The sequence below is a fragment of the Rhinichthys klamathensis genome, unplaced genomic scaffold, assembly GCF_029890125.1.
Source record: "Rhinichthys klamathensis goyatoka isolate OS25496 unplaced genomic scaffold, OSU_Roscu_1.1 h1tg000722l_1, whole genome shotgun sequence".
Taxonomy (NCBI): Eukaryota; Metazoa; Chordata; class Actinopteri; order Cypriniformes; family Leuciscidae; genus Rhinichthys; species Rhinichthys klamathensis.
In genome coordinates, this window is record NW_026607137.1 from 162,924 (window position 1) to 177,784 (window position 14,861).

A 14,861-nucleotide genomic window follows, 5' to 3' on the forward strand; every position below is an offset into this window, starting at 1 on the left:
ACAGTTAAAATTTAAATTTTGGTGTTCAACCGTTCATTTTTGGTCTTCAAACACCCCTCTCTCCCCCCCCCCCCCCCCCCCCCCCAGTTGGGCGGGTAATATGTCCCGGTTTTTTATCAGACATAGGTGGCAACCCTAGAATACAAGTTTACAGTTTTGAACGATGTAAGCTACTCTACTCTTATCTGTATGACCAAAAAATTACGGAGTCGCCTATTAACCCTCTGGGGTCTGAGGTGTTTTCGGGGTCCTTGAGATGTTTTGGTATGCTCTGACATTTCTGCTTTTTTCAGTTGCTTATAAACATATTAATGGCACAGGTGAAATTACACTCTATATAGCACACACAGGGCTACCATAATATGTGAACAACATGTTAATACATGTTTGTATTTTTGAGAGAATATTGTTTATGCGTGGTTATTGAAAAAACTAAAAAATAAAGTTTCTAATATAAGGCCACAAATAACATACTAAATATCTGTCCACAAGACTTTTGACTAGTGGATGTTGTCGCCTAGAGTTTTTGCTTCAAATTGATCTGAAAATCATTCTGCCTAATCATTCACATAAAACAATAGATTGTTTTAAATTGTGAAAAACATTTTTTTGTTTGCAAAGGCAATATGCGGATGGGCGGAACGGCCCAACCCCCTCATGAATAATTAGGCAGTTCTCACCTGAGCAGACTGCATACTAATGAGCCTTTCATTCAGGGGTGTCACACAAGAAAGAATGCAAGGACAATATATATATATATATATATAAATAAATAAATATTTATACACACACACACACACACACACATATATATATATATATATATATATATATATATATATATATATATATACACTCACCGGCCACTTTATTAGGTACACCTGTCCAACTGCTCGTTAACACTTAATTTCTAAGCAGCCAATCACATGGCGGCAACTCCGTGCATTTAGGCATGTAGACATGGTCAAGACAATCTCCTGCAGTTCAAACCAAGCATCAGTATGGGGAAGAAAGTTGATTTGAGTGACTTTGAACATGGCATGATTGTTGGTGCCAGAAGGGCTGGTCTGAGTATTTCAGAAACTGCTAATCTACTGGGATTTTCATGCACAACCATCTCTAGGGTTTACAGAGAATGGTCCGAAAAAGAAAAAACATCCAGTGAGCGGCAGTTCTGTGGGCGGAAATGCCTTGTTGATGCCAGAGGTCAGAGGAGAATGGCCAGACTGGTTCGAGCTGATAGAAGGGCAACAGTGACTGAAATAACCACTCGTTACAACCGAGGTATGCAGCAAAGCATTTGTGAAGCCACAACACGCACAACCTTGAGGCGGATGGGCTACAACAGCAGAAGACTCCACCGGGTACCACTCATCTCCACTACAAATAGGAAAAAGAGGCTACAATTTGCAAGAGCTCACCAAAATTGAACAGTTGAAGACTGGAAAAATGTTGCCTGGTCTGATGAGTCTCGATTTCTGTGGAGACATTCAGATGTTAGAGTCAGAATTTGGCGTAAACAGAATGAGAACATGGAACCATCATGCCTTGTTACCACTGTGCAGGCTGGTGGTGGTGGTGTAATGGTGTGGGGGATGTTTTCCTGGCACACTTTAGGCCCCTTAGTGCCAATTGGGCATAGTTTAAATGCCACGGCCTACCTGAGCATTGTTTCTGACCATGTCCATCCCTTTATGGCCACCATGTACCCATCCTCTGATGGCTACTTCCACCATGTCACAAAGCTCTAATCATTTCAAATTGGTTTCTTGAACATGACAATGAGTTCACTGTACTAAAATGGCCTCCACAGTCACCAGATCTCAACCCAATAGAGCATCTTTGGGATGTGGTGGAACGGGAGATTCACATCATGGATGTGCAGCCGACAAATCTGCGGCAACTGTGTGATGCCATCATGTCAATATGGACCAAACTCCCTGAGGAATGCTTCCAGCACCTTGTTGAATCTATGCCACGAAGAATTGAGGCAGTTCTGAAGGCAAAAGGGGGTCCAACCCGTTACTAGCATGGGGTACCTAATAAAGTGGCCGGTGAGTGTATATATATACACACACTACCGTTCAAAAGTTTGGGGTCAGTGAGAATTTTATTTTTATTTTTTGGAGGAAAGAAATCAATACTTTTATTTATCAAGGAATAATTCATTTGATCGAAAGTGACAGTAAAGACATTTATAATGTTACAAAAGATTCTAACCCTAACCCTATTCATCAAAGAATCATAAAAAAAAAAAAAAAAACTGTACAACTGACAGACCAACAACTGTTTCAACATCGATAATAATAATAAATGTTTCTTGAGCATCAAATCCTCATATTATACTGATTTGTGAGGGATTATTTGACACTGAAGACACTGGTGATGCTGAAAATTCAGCTTTGATCACAGGAATAAATTACACTTTACTATATATTCACACAGAAAACAGCTGATTTACACTGGAATAATATTTAATACTATAACTGATTTTTGTTGTATTTTTAATCAAATAAGCGCAGCCATGGTTAGCAGAAGAGAATTCTTTTAAAAGTATTTAAAATCGTACCGACCCCAAACTTTTGAACGGTAGTGTATATATATACAAACAATCAAAATATAAATGAAAGCCACAAGCACATTTTTAGTCACACCTTTTAGCCATCCACATACCATTTTTAGCCATCCACCGCGGTAAAAATAAACCAGTCGCATTTCAAAGTCGTTCGCGAAACAACCGCCAGGTGGCGCAAAGGGACATTTAGCAAAACGTAAGTGGGGCTAATGTCTGTAGCCTATAAGGATGAAATACTACAAGTTATGGTAATTTCCAAATAAGCCTACAACAAACATTTATAGCCTACTCCGTAATTGTTGGTCATACAGATAAGATATAATCTTTTAAAACTGTAAAAGGCTAAAGTATAGGCCTACACTCACAGGCTAAATGAAAAAATCGCTCATGTGAGAAACAGACGTTTGGGTATTCCTCAGTGAGAAAATTCGTAGCCGAGCGGTAGAACTTAGGGTTCATCATTAAGATGACACGGGTTCAAATCCCGCACAAACATGGTCTGCTGTAAATTTTATATTTATTTAGTTTTGTCTAGCTTTTAAACTCTGTTATACCATACAGTTTTTTTTGCTTATATTTATAAAATACAATTATCATGCATTTCCATTTTACACTATAAGGAACAAAATAGTATCCAACAGAACGACTTTGCATCTGTATAATAATAGGCTACCAATCGTAATTTCAAAAGCAGTTCTGTAAAAAAATTAATTATATATAGCCTATATATATATATATATATATATATATATATATTTTTTTTTTTTCAGGGCTGCCAACTCTCACGCATTGAGCGTGAGAGTAGGCTATCACGCAATTGACCCAAATCTCACGCTCTCACGCCACACCCCCGATTTCTCACGCTGAAGTGTCAACCCGGTCGGTCAAATTCCTAAAAGATATAGTTTATCTATAGATCTACCTGTTGAGCCACTCGTGATCGACTAGTTATACCGCAAATTAGTTAAAATATCCCGTAATCTATCTCGAGCGAGCGTGCATGCGAGACAGATATTGTGCTCCAAACCCATGCGCGCGCATGACAGAGAGGTCTGTTCCCTACAACCTAGAGTTTTTAAAAACATGGTTTTAAGTAAAGTGTGATTTGCCAGGGGGGACTAGGATTTCCTTCTGGTCTAAACATCCCTGCTTCTGCTGAATTATTTGAATCCCCCCCGTAATTTTTTGGTCATACAGATAAGAGTAGAGTAGGCTTACATCGTTCAAAACTGTAAACTTGTATTCATATATAGGCTAACGAGAGGTACAGAGGATCTACTCAAACATGCAATGTAAGCGCTTCCCAATGAGAAAATGACAAGACAAGGGTGAAAATCTCGCTCTATGTAGGCTAAATCGCCCTGAATTAAAATGTAAAAACAGATCAAATAATGTATTTGTCGAAATGTTGCGATATTGTTTCATTTAAGTTCATAATTATTCTAGAAATGTTATTTAATTTAGCAGCATTACCACGAAGCACCGTGTTTCGATATTTATTTGAATAATACAAAATAAAATAAAAACTTAATTCACAAATTGCATGCCTTGTAAGGATCCAAAGATCCCTGTAGAATTTAATATTGAGTTGAACATTTTGTTCATGACAACAAATTAACATGCGTTTTTTCAGATTATATTTAGTTTTGCTTGGAAAAAGCTGCCCCAAACCAGTTTTATTTCATCAATTATTGAAATAATGAAATATTTAGTAATAAACTTTTATGACAGAAATATCACTAGGCTACATGTAACTTAAATCATTTAATTCCTTCATTATCAACACTGTCTAGAATAGCGATTTAAGTGTGAATTGCGACTTCTCTTTGTGTTAAGTCAGCCTCAGACTCCGATAGCCTGTGGGGGGGGTTGGAGGGACAGTTGCTGGACAAAGGTGTTAATGTTCCTCTTTCATATGGAGAGTGTCGGATAGCCAGCCTGATGAGCAGGCAAAATTATTGTAAGGATAAATCTGTGTCCAAATGTAGACCCCATATCTTATTAAATTATAAATATTGTAGTTTATTTATTGTAGCCTATTTAAAGTTTTTTTCACACAAAATTTCAATTGAAGTTATTGTAAGGTGAATTCAACAAGGCATGCTGTGTCTTTGAAGCAACAATTAAAGGTTAAATAATTTTTTCGTGATTTGTATGGCTGACACGCAGCGACATATACAGTATTATCAGCTGTATGATGTGTTTTACCCTGAAATGTTTAATTTCGAGAGAGAGACCCGGTGCGCGCAGCGAGGGAGACTAAATAAACTTGTTAAAAAGAGATCCAGCGCAAGAGAGGCAAAGATAAACGCATGTTTTTAATTTAATTATGTTTCTTTGGACAATTTTCGTTTTGTACTGTTTTAATTGTTTAATTTAGCTGTAATTTCTTTGGCAATACAAATTTAAAATGTCGCAAGAATAAGATTAGCCTAGTGTTTCTTATTTTGCATCGCAAAAGAAATAAACTCTAAACCCGATGCAACCCTGTTTTAAATGAAAAAATTTAAACCTTGAAATGTTCGAACTTGGTTTCAAACTTAAGTAATTTTAGTGTTCTTTTACATTACACAATAATTTAGCAGACTAAAGACGAGCTTCTTCATTTTCATTTTCTGATGCAATCGGCTGACAATCTTCCTTCATCAGTTTTTGTCGTTTGTGCAGCGGCTGCGGTTCTACAGGAATGTAGCAAATTTATGTTGTAATGATAATTAAACAAAACTCTTGACTTTAAATAAGTAAACAGATATAAACAGTTACCTATTTAAGCATCAAGGTGGGAAAATATAAACGCTGTAGGACAACATCGGTTAACATCATGTATGCTACATTGAGATTCGATCTCGGGTCTGTTGAAGCTCCTCGAAGCTCGTGTTGATGCGTTGATCACTGAGCTGTCTTCTGTATGCTGTTAAAGTTGTAAAGCCTCATTGATGTAGCCTAAATGTTTTTTATTGCAATGTTTTATGTTGAAATGTTTTCATTATTTATTCAATTACATTTCAGTAGCCTAATTTCAGTATTGTGATTATGAATTATTTTAACTACGTTTCACTTGTTGAATTCTTCTGCTACCAGCTTTCAATCGCTCTGAATCAGCGTGGTGCGGCGGCAGATTACGCATTAGAGAGAATAAACAAACACTTTTCAGAGTCTATGATTGTAGCGCCTCTTAGTGGTAAAAGGCAGCAAATACACCACACATTTTACCTCGGCGGTGGAACGGATGATGTGGGCATTGTCATGGCTTGCCTCGACATTTGCGTTTGAATAGCGCGCGTCCTCCGTGGGCGTGTCAGATTAACGCGTAATGAAGTGTAATGAGCTGGGAAAAAAAAAAATACTGACAGCACTCTCTTTTCATACAGATTGCATAAACTGAGAATATTTGTTTTTTATATAAATTACTTCATTTAAAAGAAGAGAATTTAAGCTTCATAAAGAAAAACCTCTCGTGCCTGTATGACAAGTAATCGCGGAGTTACAGTTAATCTTAGGACGCGTTTCAGAATGGACTTCACTGACAGAGAGAACGCAGAACTCGCATCATGTTTGTTTTTCTTTATTTGGTGAAAAGCACAACACTTTGTTTTTATTGTGAGTATCCACAAAAAAAATAGAAACTTAACAGGATCTAATGATGTATCGCACTTATATGTAAGATCAAAATCAACCGAGTATTTTAAGTCTCTTTTGCACTGATAAGAAAAAAAGCGAGACAATCGTGCCGGCGCGATAGCCGACCCCAGGGGGTTAAGTTATTTTAGCTGTAATAATGAGAAAAATAAATTAATCTAAATGAACGCGCCGCCGCGTTTGTCGAACACTAACTCACCATGCCAGAATAAAACCCGACTTTAGAAAAATGCATAGGGCCACTCGGCGTGGTGTGCCAAAACACTTAATTATAAACTTCAATATTTCATTCAAAATAACCTCATCAACACGCTTTGTGAAATTTTGAAAAGCCGTGCATGCATTAGGGCCACTGGAACTAATGAACAACTGAAACGCTGGTTTTGATTTTATTGTTTGTCGTTTAAACGTGCCTGTTGCATATCTCTATTTTATATTTGATATTGGTGAAGTAGCCTATAGCATTGATTAGCTGTGGAGGGAGGGGTGTGGGGATTAAACTAATTCAGCAGAAGCAGGGATGTTTAGACCAGAAGGAAATCCCAATCCCCCCTGGCAAATCACACTTTACTTAAAACCATGTTTTTTAAAACTCTAGGTTGTAGGGAACAGACCTCTCTGCCATGCGCGCGCATGGTTTGGAGCACAATATCTGTCTCGCATGCACGCTCGCTCTAGATAGATTACGGGATATTTTAACTAATTTGCGGTATAACTAGTCGATCACGAGTGGCTCAACAGGTAGATCTATAGATAAACTATATCTTTTAGGAATTTGACCGACCGGGTTGACACTACAGCGTGAGAAATCGGGGGTGTGGCGTGAGAGCGTGAGATTTGGGTCAATTGCGTGAGTCTCACGCTCAGTGCGTGAGAGTTGGCAGCCCTGAAAAAAAAAATATATAGTATATATAGGCTATATATAATTTATTTATTACAGAACTGCTTTTGAAATTACGATTGGTAGCCTATTATTATACAGATGCAAAGTCGTTCTGTTGGGTACTATTTTGTGTGTAAAATGGAAATGCATGATAATTGTATTTTATTTATATAAGCAAAAAAACTGTATGGTGTAACAGAGTTTTAGAGCTAGACAAATCTAAATAAATATAAAACTTACAAGAGACCAGGCTTGTGCGGGATTTGAACCCGCGTCATCCTGATGATGAACCGTAAGTTCTACCGCTCGGCTATGAATTTTCTCACTGAGAAATACCCGAACGTTTGTTTCTCACATGAGCGAGAAAACGTTTTGTCTTTAGCCTGTGAGTGTAGGCCTATACTTTAGCCTTTTACAGTTTTAAAAGATTATATCTTATCTGTATGACCAACAATTACGGAGTAGGCTATAAATGTTTGTTGTAGGCTTATTTGGAAATTACCATAACTTGTAGTATTTCATCCTTAGGCTACAGACATTAGCCCCACTTACGTTTTGCTAAATGTCCCTTTGCGCCACCTGGCGGTCATTTCGCGAACGACTTTGAAATGCGACTGGTTTATTTTTACCGTGGTGGATGGCTAAAAATGGTATGTGGATGGCTAAAAGGTGACTAAAAATGTGCTTTTGGCTTTCATTTATATTTTGATTGTTTGTATATATATATATATATATATATGTGTGTGTGTGTGTGTGTGTGTGTGTGTATAAATATTTATTTATTTATATATATAAATTGTCCTTGCATTCTTTCTTGTGTGACACCCCTGAATGAAAGGCTCATTAGTATGCAGTCTGCTCAGGTGAGAACTGCCTAATTATTCATGAGGGGGTTGGGTCGTTCACGCCCATCCGCATATTGCCTTTACAAACAAAAAATGTTTTTTACAATTTAAAACAATCTATTGTTTTATGTGAATGATTAGGCAGAATGATTTTCAGATCAATTTGAAGCAAAAACTCTAGGCAACAACATCCACTTGTCAAAAGTCTTGTGGACAGATATTTAGTATGTTATTTGTGGCCTTATATTAGAAACTTTATTTTTTAGTTTTTTCAATAACCACGCATAAACAATATTCTCTCAAAAATACAAACATGTACATACATGTTGCTCACATATTATGGTAGCCCTGTGTGTGCTATATAGAGTGTAATTTCACCTGTGCCATTAATATGTTTATAAGCAACTGAAAAAAGCAGAAATGTCAGAGCATGCCAAAACATCTCAAGGACCCCGAAAACACCTCAGACCCCAGAGGGTTAACAGTGGATGTCAGAGCACAAACCAAGCCATGAAGTCCAAAGAATTGTCTGTAGACCTCCGAGACAGGATTGTATCGGCGCACAGATCTAGAAAAAGGGTTCAGAAATATTTCTGTAGCATTGGAAGTCCCAAGGAGCAAAGTGGCCTCCATCATCTGTAAATGGAAGAAGTTTGGAACCACCAGGACTCTTCCTAGAGCTGGCTGCCCGGCCAAACTGAGCGATCGGGGGAGAAGGAGACCAAGAACCCAATGGTCACTCTGACAGATCTTCAGCGTTTCTCTGTGGAGAGAAGAGAACCTTCCAGAAGAACAACCATCTCTGCAGCATTCCACCAATCAGGCCTGTATGGTAGAGTGGGCAGACGGAAGCCACTCCTCCGTAAAAGGCACATGACAGCCCACCTGGAGTTTTCCAAAAGGCACCTGAAGGACTCTCAGACTATGAGAGACAAAATTCTCTGGTCTGATGAAACAAAGATTGAACTCTTTGGCCTGAATGGCAAGCGTCATGTCTGGAGGAAACCAGGCACCGCTCATCACTTGGCCAATACCATCCCTACAGTGAAGCATGGTGGTGGCAGCATCATGCTGTGGGCATGTTTTTCAGTGGCAGGAACTGGGAGACTAGTCAGGATCGAGGGAAAGATGAATGCAGCAATGTACAGAGACATCCTTGATGAAAACCTGCTCTAGAGCGCTCTGGACCTCAGACTGGGGCGACGGTTCATCTTCCAACAGGACAACGACCCTAAGCACACAGATACACAAAGGAGTGACTACAGGACAACTCTGTAAATGTCCTTGAGTGTCCCAGCCGGAGCCCAGACTTGAACCCGATTGAACATCTCTAGAGAGATCTGAAAATGGCTGTCCACCGACGCTCCCCATCCAACCTGATGGAGCTTGAGAGGTTCTGCAAAGAAGAATTGGAGAAACTCCCAAAAAATAGGTGTGCCAAGCTTGTAGCATCATACTCCAAAAGACTTGAGGCTATAATTGGTGCCAAAGGTGCTTCAACAAAGTATTGAGCAGAGGCTGTTAATACTTATCCTAACTTATCCTAACTTATTCTAACTTTTTGGAAGATGGCGCCAGTGCACTCGGCTTGCCGTCTCTCTCGTTTGTCTCAGTTTGTTGTACCTAGGATACCTGTTCGTCTGACATTTGTACTGTTTGTATTTTATACAGTGTTACACTGGTATCATGTAGTCTCAGTGTTGACTTATGATCGTCAAGACTTATTTAATATTCAAAGCCGCATGGGAGATTTCCGTGGATTTTGTCCTGCTCTGCATTTTTGTTCTCAATCCTCGTCCAACCATCCTGTGGTTGAGTGCGCTCGCCGGCTACCTTGCTGCGTTCCTCCTCCAAGGAAGCGCCGCAGGAAGAGAGGTAGTCGTGGTGGTGTACGGGTGAGAATCAGACGGGCGATCGTTTCTTCCAGACAACCTACGATGGAGTTTCCCTCGGCTACTATAAGCTTGGAGGGCCTTCATTTGATGCGACGCTCATGGGATTATAGATATGCTTTTCATCTTCCTGTTTTCCCGGCCTTCACTCACTCATCTACCTACTCTGCTCCCCCGCGTTTACGGATTCGCCAGAGAGGAGTGAACTGTCAAAATCTACGTCAACTGGACTGGATTCATTGGGATTCGGCTTTGTCATCACACCCACCTATGAACATGGCCCTAGTCAATGCTAGGTCCATATGCAACAAAACTTTTATTCTAAATGACTTTTTCACCAGACGTAACTTGGATATTTTATTTCTGACGGAGACCTGGGCCGCCGTTGGTGAGTTGTCAGTCTTTGAGGAACTTTGTCCTTCAAACTGTTGCTTTATTAGTACTCCAAGATCTGCTGGTAGGGGTGGTGGTGTTGCTATGGTTTTTAAACAAACAGTTAAAATTAACACTGTTTCTGTTCGGAGCTACTCGTCGTTTGAGGTACAGTGTGTAACATTACAGTCTGCCTCCTTTGTGCTATTCTGTGCTCTTATTTACAGGCCACCTAATTCGGGCAGTGCTTTTGTAAATGATTTTTCAGATTTTTTAACTTATGTTGTTCCATTGTATGACTATATGTTATTATTAGGTGATTTTAATGTGCATGTTTGCTGCCCCGGGCGTCCCCTGGTTGCTGAGTTTTGTAATGTCCTGGACTCATTTGGTTTTATTCAACATATGAACCAACCAACACATGTCCTTGGTCATACTCTAGACCTTATTATGTCATCTGGGTTCTCTGTCGATAATGTATGTATTGAAGATCAATCCTTTTCTGATCATAAGCCCATTGTTTTTACGATTCCCGTTGTGAGCTCTGTTGCAGTGAATAGATCTGCAGGCTCTTATTCTCGCTTCATAAACTCACTTACAGCCTCTCAGTTTAGTGAGAAATATTCAGCTCATGCAGTTGAAGGATTGATCTTGAATGCTGAGCCTTCCATCGGGCCTGACGATTTATTCTCTCTTTTTTATGCATCTTGTTCTGATATTTTAGATTCTATTGCCCCTTTTAAGATAAAACAACCAAAGCAAAAATCGTACTATTGGCTGGATAATGATACTCGCTGTCTCAGACAGGCGTGTCGTAAAGCAGAGAGGAAATGGAAGCATGATCGTTTAACTGTATCATTTGAGATTTTCAAGGAGTGTTTGGTTAAGTTTCAGAGTGCTGCTAAGTTAGCTAGATCTAAATATTTCTCTGATTTAATTGATAAACACTGTCATAGACCTAAGATTTTATTTTCTGCGATAAACTCTGTAATTAGTCCAAGGTGTCAATTTCGCGGGGAACCCTCGGCTGAACGTTGTGAGACATTTTTAACGTTTTTTGCTAATAAAGTGTTAGCTATCCGTTCATCTTTCACTTTACAGCTTCCAGATCAGTCTTCTAATTCGCTGTTAAGTCCGTTTTTCTTTTATAATTTTGCGCATGTCTCTTTAATGGAACTCTGTGAAGTGGTTAACAAGATGAAAACAACTACCTCCACAATTGATGTAATACCTTCTGATATTTTAAAAGCGGCTTTTCCTATAATTGGCCCCAGTGTCCAAGCGTTGATTAATTCGTCTTTGGACACTGGGATAGTTCCGAATAGTTTCAAGCATGCGGTTGTTCAGCCTTTGCTTAAGAAACAAGGTTTGGATGAGGGTTGCTTTCATAATTTTCGGCCTGTCTCTAAGTTATCATTTTTATCAAAACTTTTAGAAAAAGTTGTCCTGTCTCAATTGCACTCGTTTTTAAATGCTGCAAATTTACTAGAACCTTTTCAATCTGGTTTCACTGCCCATCATAGCACAGAGTCTGCATTGCTAAAAGTGTTCAATGACATTCTACTCGCAGTTGACGCCGGTAAAAATGCCGTTTTGATCCTACTTGATCTTACGGCTGCCTTTGATACTGTAGACCATAGCATTCTTATTTGGCGTTTGGAGCATTTCTTCGGTATCAAGGGTACGGCCTTACAGTGGTTTAGATCTTATCTTAAAAACAGGTCTTTTTCAGTGGAGATGGGTAAATTTTCTTCATCTTCTGCTCCTATTATTAGTGGAGTTCCGCAGGGGTCTATTTTGGGTCCCCTTCTTTTTAATTTGTATATGCATCCATTAGGGGATATTATTAGGAAGCACAATGTATCATTTCATTTTTATGCAGACGATTCACAGCTGTACCTGCCGTTGAAAGCTGGTGATTCAATTCAACCTTTGTTGGAATGCATTGGGGACATTAAGAAATGGTTAGCGCTTAACTTTCTCCAAATTAATGAGGACAAAACGGAAACTATTGTTTTTGGTTCCCCAAAATTGAGGAGCAGTACTATTATGGAGCTAAGCAATTATTTTCCTTCTGTTTCCTCCCAGGTTAGGAACCTTGGTGTCATCATGGACTCAGAATTGTGCTTAACTAAACAAATAAATTCTGTTGTTAGGAATAGTTTTTATCAATTGCGGATTATTTCAAATATTAAATCGTTTCTGTCAGCACAAGACTTGGAGAAGGTTATTCATGCTTTTATTACCTCACGCTTAGATTATTGTAATTCTTTGTATCTGGGTCTCCCGCAGTCATCACTTGCTCGACTCCAGTTGGTACAAAATGCAGCTGCAAGGCTGCTGACCGGGACAAAGAAATTTGATCATGTCACCCCAATTTTAGCGTCCCTTCATTGGCTCCCGATCCATTTTAGAATTCAGTTTAAAATTTTGTTGTTTGTTTTTAAAGCTCTTAATAATCATGCTCCATTTTATATTACTGATCTTCTTACTCCTCTACCACCATCCAGATTAAGATCTGCAGACAAGGCTCTATTATCAATTCCCCGCTCCCGTTTAAAAACTAAGGGAGACAGAGCTTTCTCAGTTGCCGCCCCCCGTCTATGGAATCAATTGCCTTTGGACATCCGCCTTGCACCTTCCATTTGTACTTTTAAATCAAAATTGAAAACATATCTCTATTGCCTGGCGTTTGATACTTGATATCCTGTCTCAATGTTTTGTTTTTGTTTGGTTTTATGCTTCTGTGTTTTTATTTATTTATTTTACATTACTTTGTTCAGCACTTTGGATAGCTTCGCTATGGTTAAATGTGCTTTATAAATAAAATTTACTTACTTACTTACTTACTTACTTATCCACATGTGATTTTTTTTTTTTTTTATATAAATTTGCAAAGATTTTAAACAAACTTCTTTCATGTTGTCATTATGGGCTATTGTTTGTAGAATTTTGAGGAAAATAATGAAGTTAATCTATTTTCAATTAAGGCTGTAACATAACAAAATGTATGTGGAAAAAGTGAAGCGCTCTGAAAACTTTCCGGATCCACTGTATATGTGTATATTGTCAGGGTTATGTTTAGGTTTATTATGGTTTTGTTCATGCGTTTTGGTTTCTTGTATATCCTCTGTTTAAGGTTCTCCTCACCCATGTCAGTTTCCTAGGTTTCCCATGAGTTAATGATTACCTTGTGGTCTAATTAGTTCCCTTGTTATCTCTGTGTATAAGCACTAGGGGTGTAACAATACATCGATCAAACGTCTAACGATATGATGAATCGATGCCACACGTAAAATATCGATATGAGTTACCTTCGATATGAGTTATTATGAGTTACACTCTCCACATCCTTACGTATCGTCCGTCTAAGCATTTGTTTACTCACCATACTGTCTGTCGGTGTGTCTTTGTAACATTAATCTCCTCAGCTGAAATAGACGCCTGACAAGATTGACTGATCCCTAAACACGTTTTGTCACAAAAGCCTGTATTGTCCACTGTCAAGGCATTGCGAGTTCATGTTTTACAGCAGAAACTGACAAGCACCCTTGTTGTTTGTGAACACAAGCCGATAAGTCCGTTTTAGCGAATCAGTGCGCAGTATTCAGGTCAGGTGACAAGGCTGCTAGTCACTTTGAAAGGATGCACTAGCTGAGAGGACTTTCGTCAAAGATGATTAAAAGTGATCGACGGTGGATCTGTAACGGATCACAGAGACGGATGTAAATGCAAAAGACTCTTTATTGAAGTGTACACAGACACGAAGGTCAGACACTAGCACAGGTGAAAGCTCTCCTCAGGTGCAGGTCAGGCGATCAGCGCGAGATGGAAGGTGACACAGGGACCTCGGTGAGCGACTGGTGCTGGTGATATCCCGTGAAGACCCTAGTGCAGTGCTTGGTACTCCAGTGCAGGTGAAGAATCCGGGTGAGACGAAGTACACAGGGAATCCCACGATCCAACACGAACACGATCCAACACGAACACGATCCAACACGAACACGGTCCAACACGAACACTATCCAACACGAAACACGGAAACACACCGGGGAAACCACAACGATCTGACAACATGAGACACCAGTTACTGAACTTATAAAGAGACAAACGGATTGAAACCAGCTGGCGCTGCTGATCAGCAGTGATCAGTGACCACGCCCACAGACACACACACACACACCACAACAACACGCGAGACGAGAGAGAGACAGTAAATTCATGAACCGTGACAGTACCCTCTCCCCTAGGAACGCCTCCTGGCGTTCCCAGCCGGCCTTACCTGTCGATTGTAATCATCGATAAGGGAGTGATCCAGAATGTCTCTAGCAGGAACCCAACTTCTCTCCTCCGGACCGTAACCCTCCCAGTCCACCAGGTACTGAAATCCGCGTCCCCTCCTTCTCGAGTCCAGAATACGATTAACCGAATACGTTGGTTCCCCATCTACGAGACGCGGCGGGGGGGGAACCGGGACCGGCGGATTAATTCGTGAATGAAACACAGGTTTGATCTTTGACACATGTAAGGCGGGATGAATTCTCCTGTACGCAGGAGGAAGTTTGAGGCGGACTGCCACCGGACTAATGATTTTGGTGACAGGGAACGGGCCGATAAATTTGGGAGCAAGTTTATTAGCTACGGACCGGAGAGGA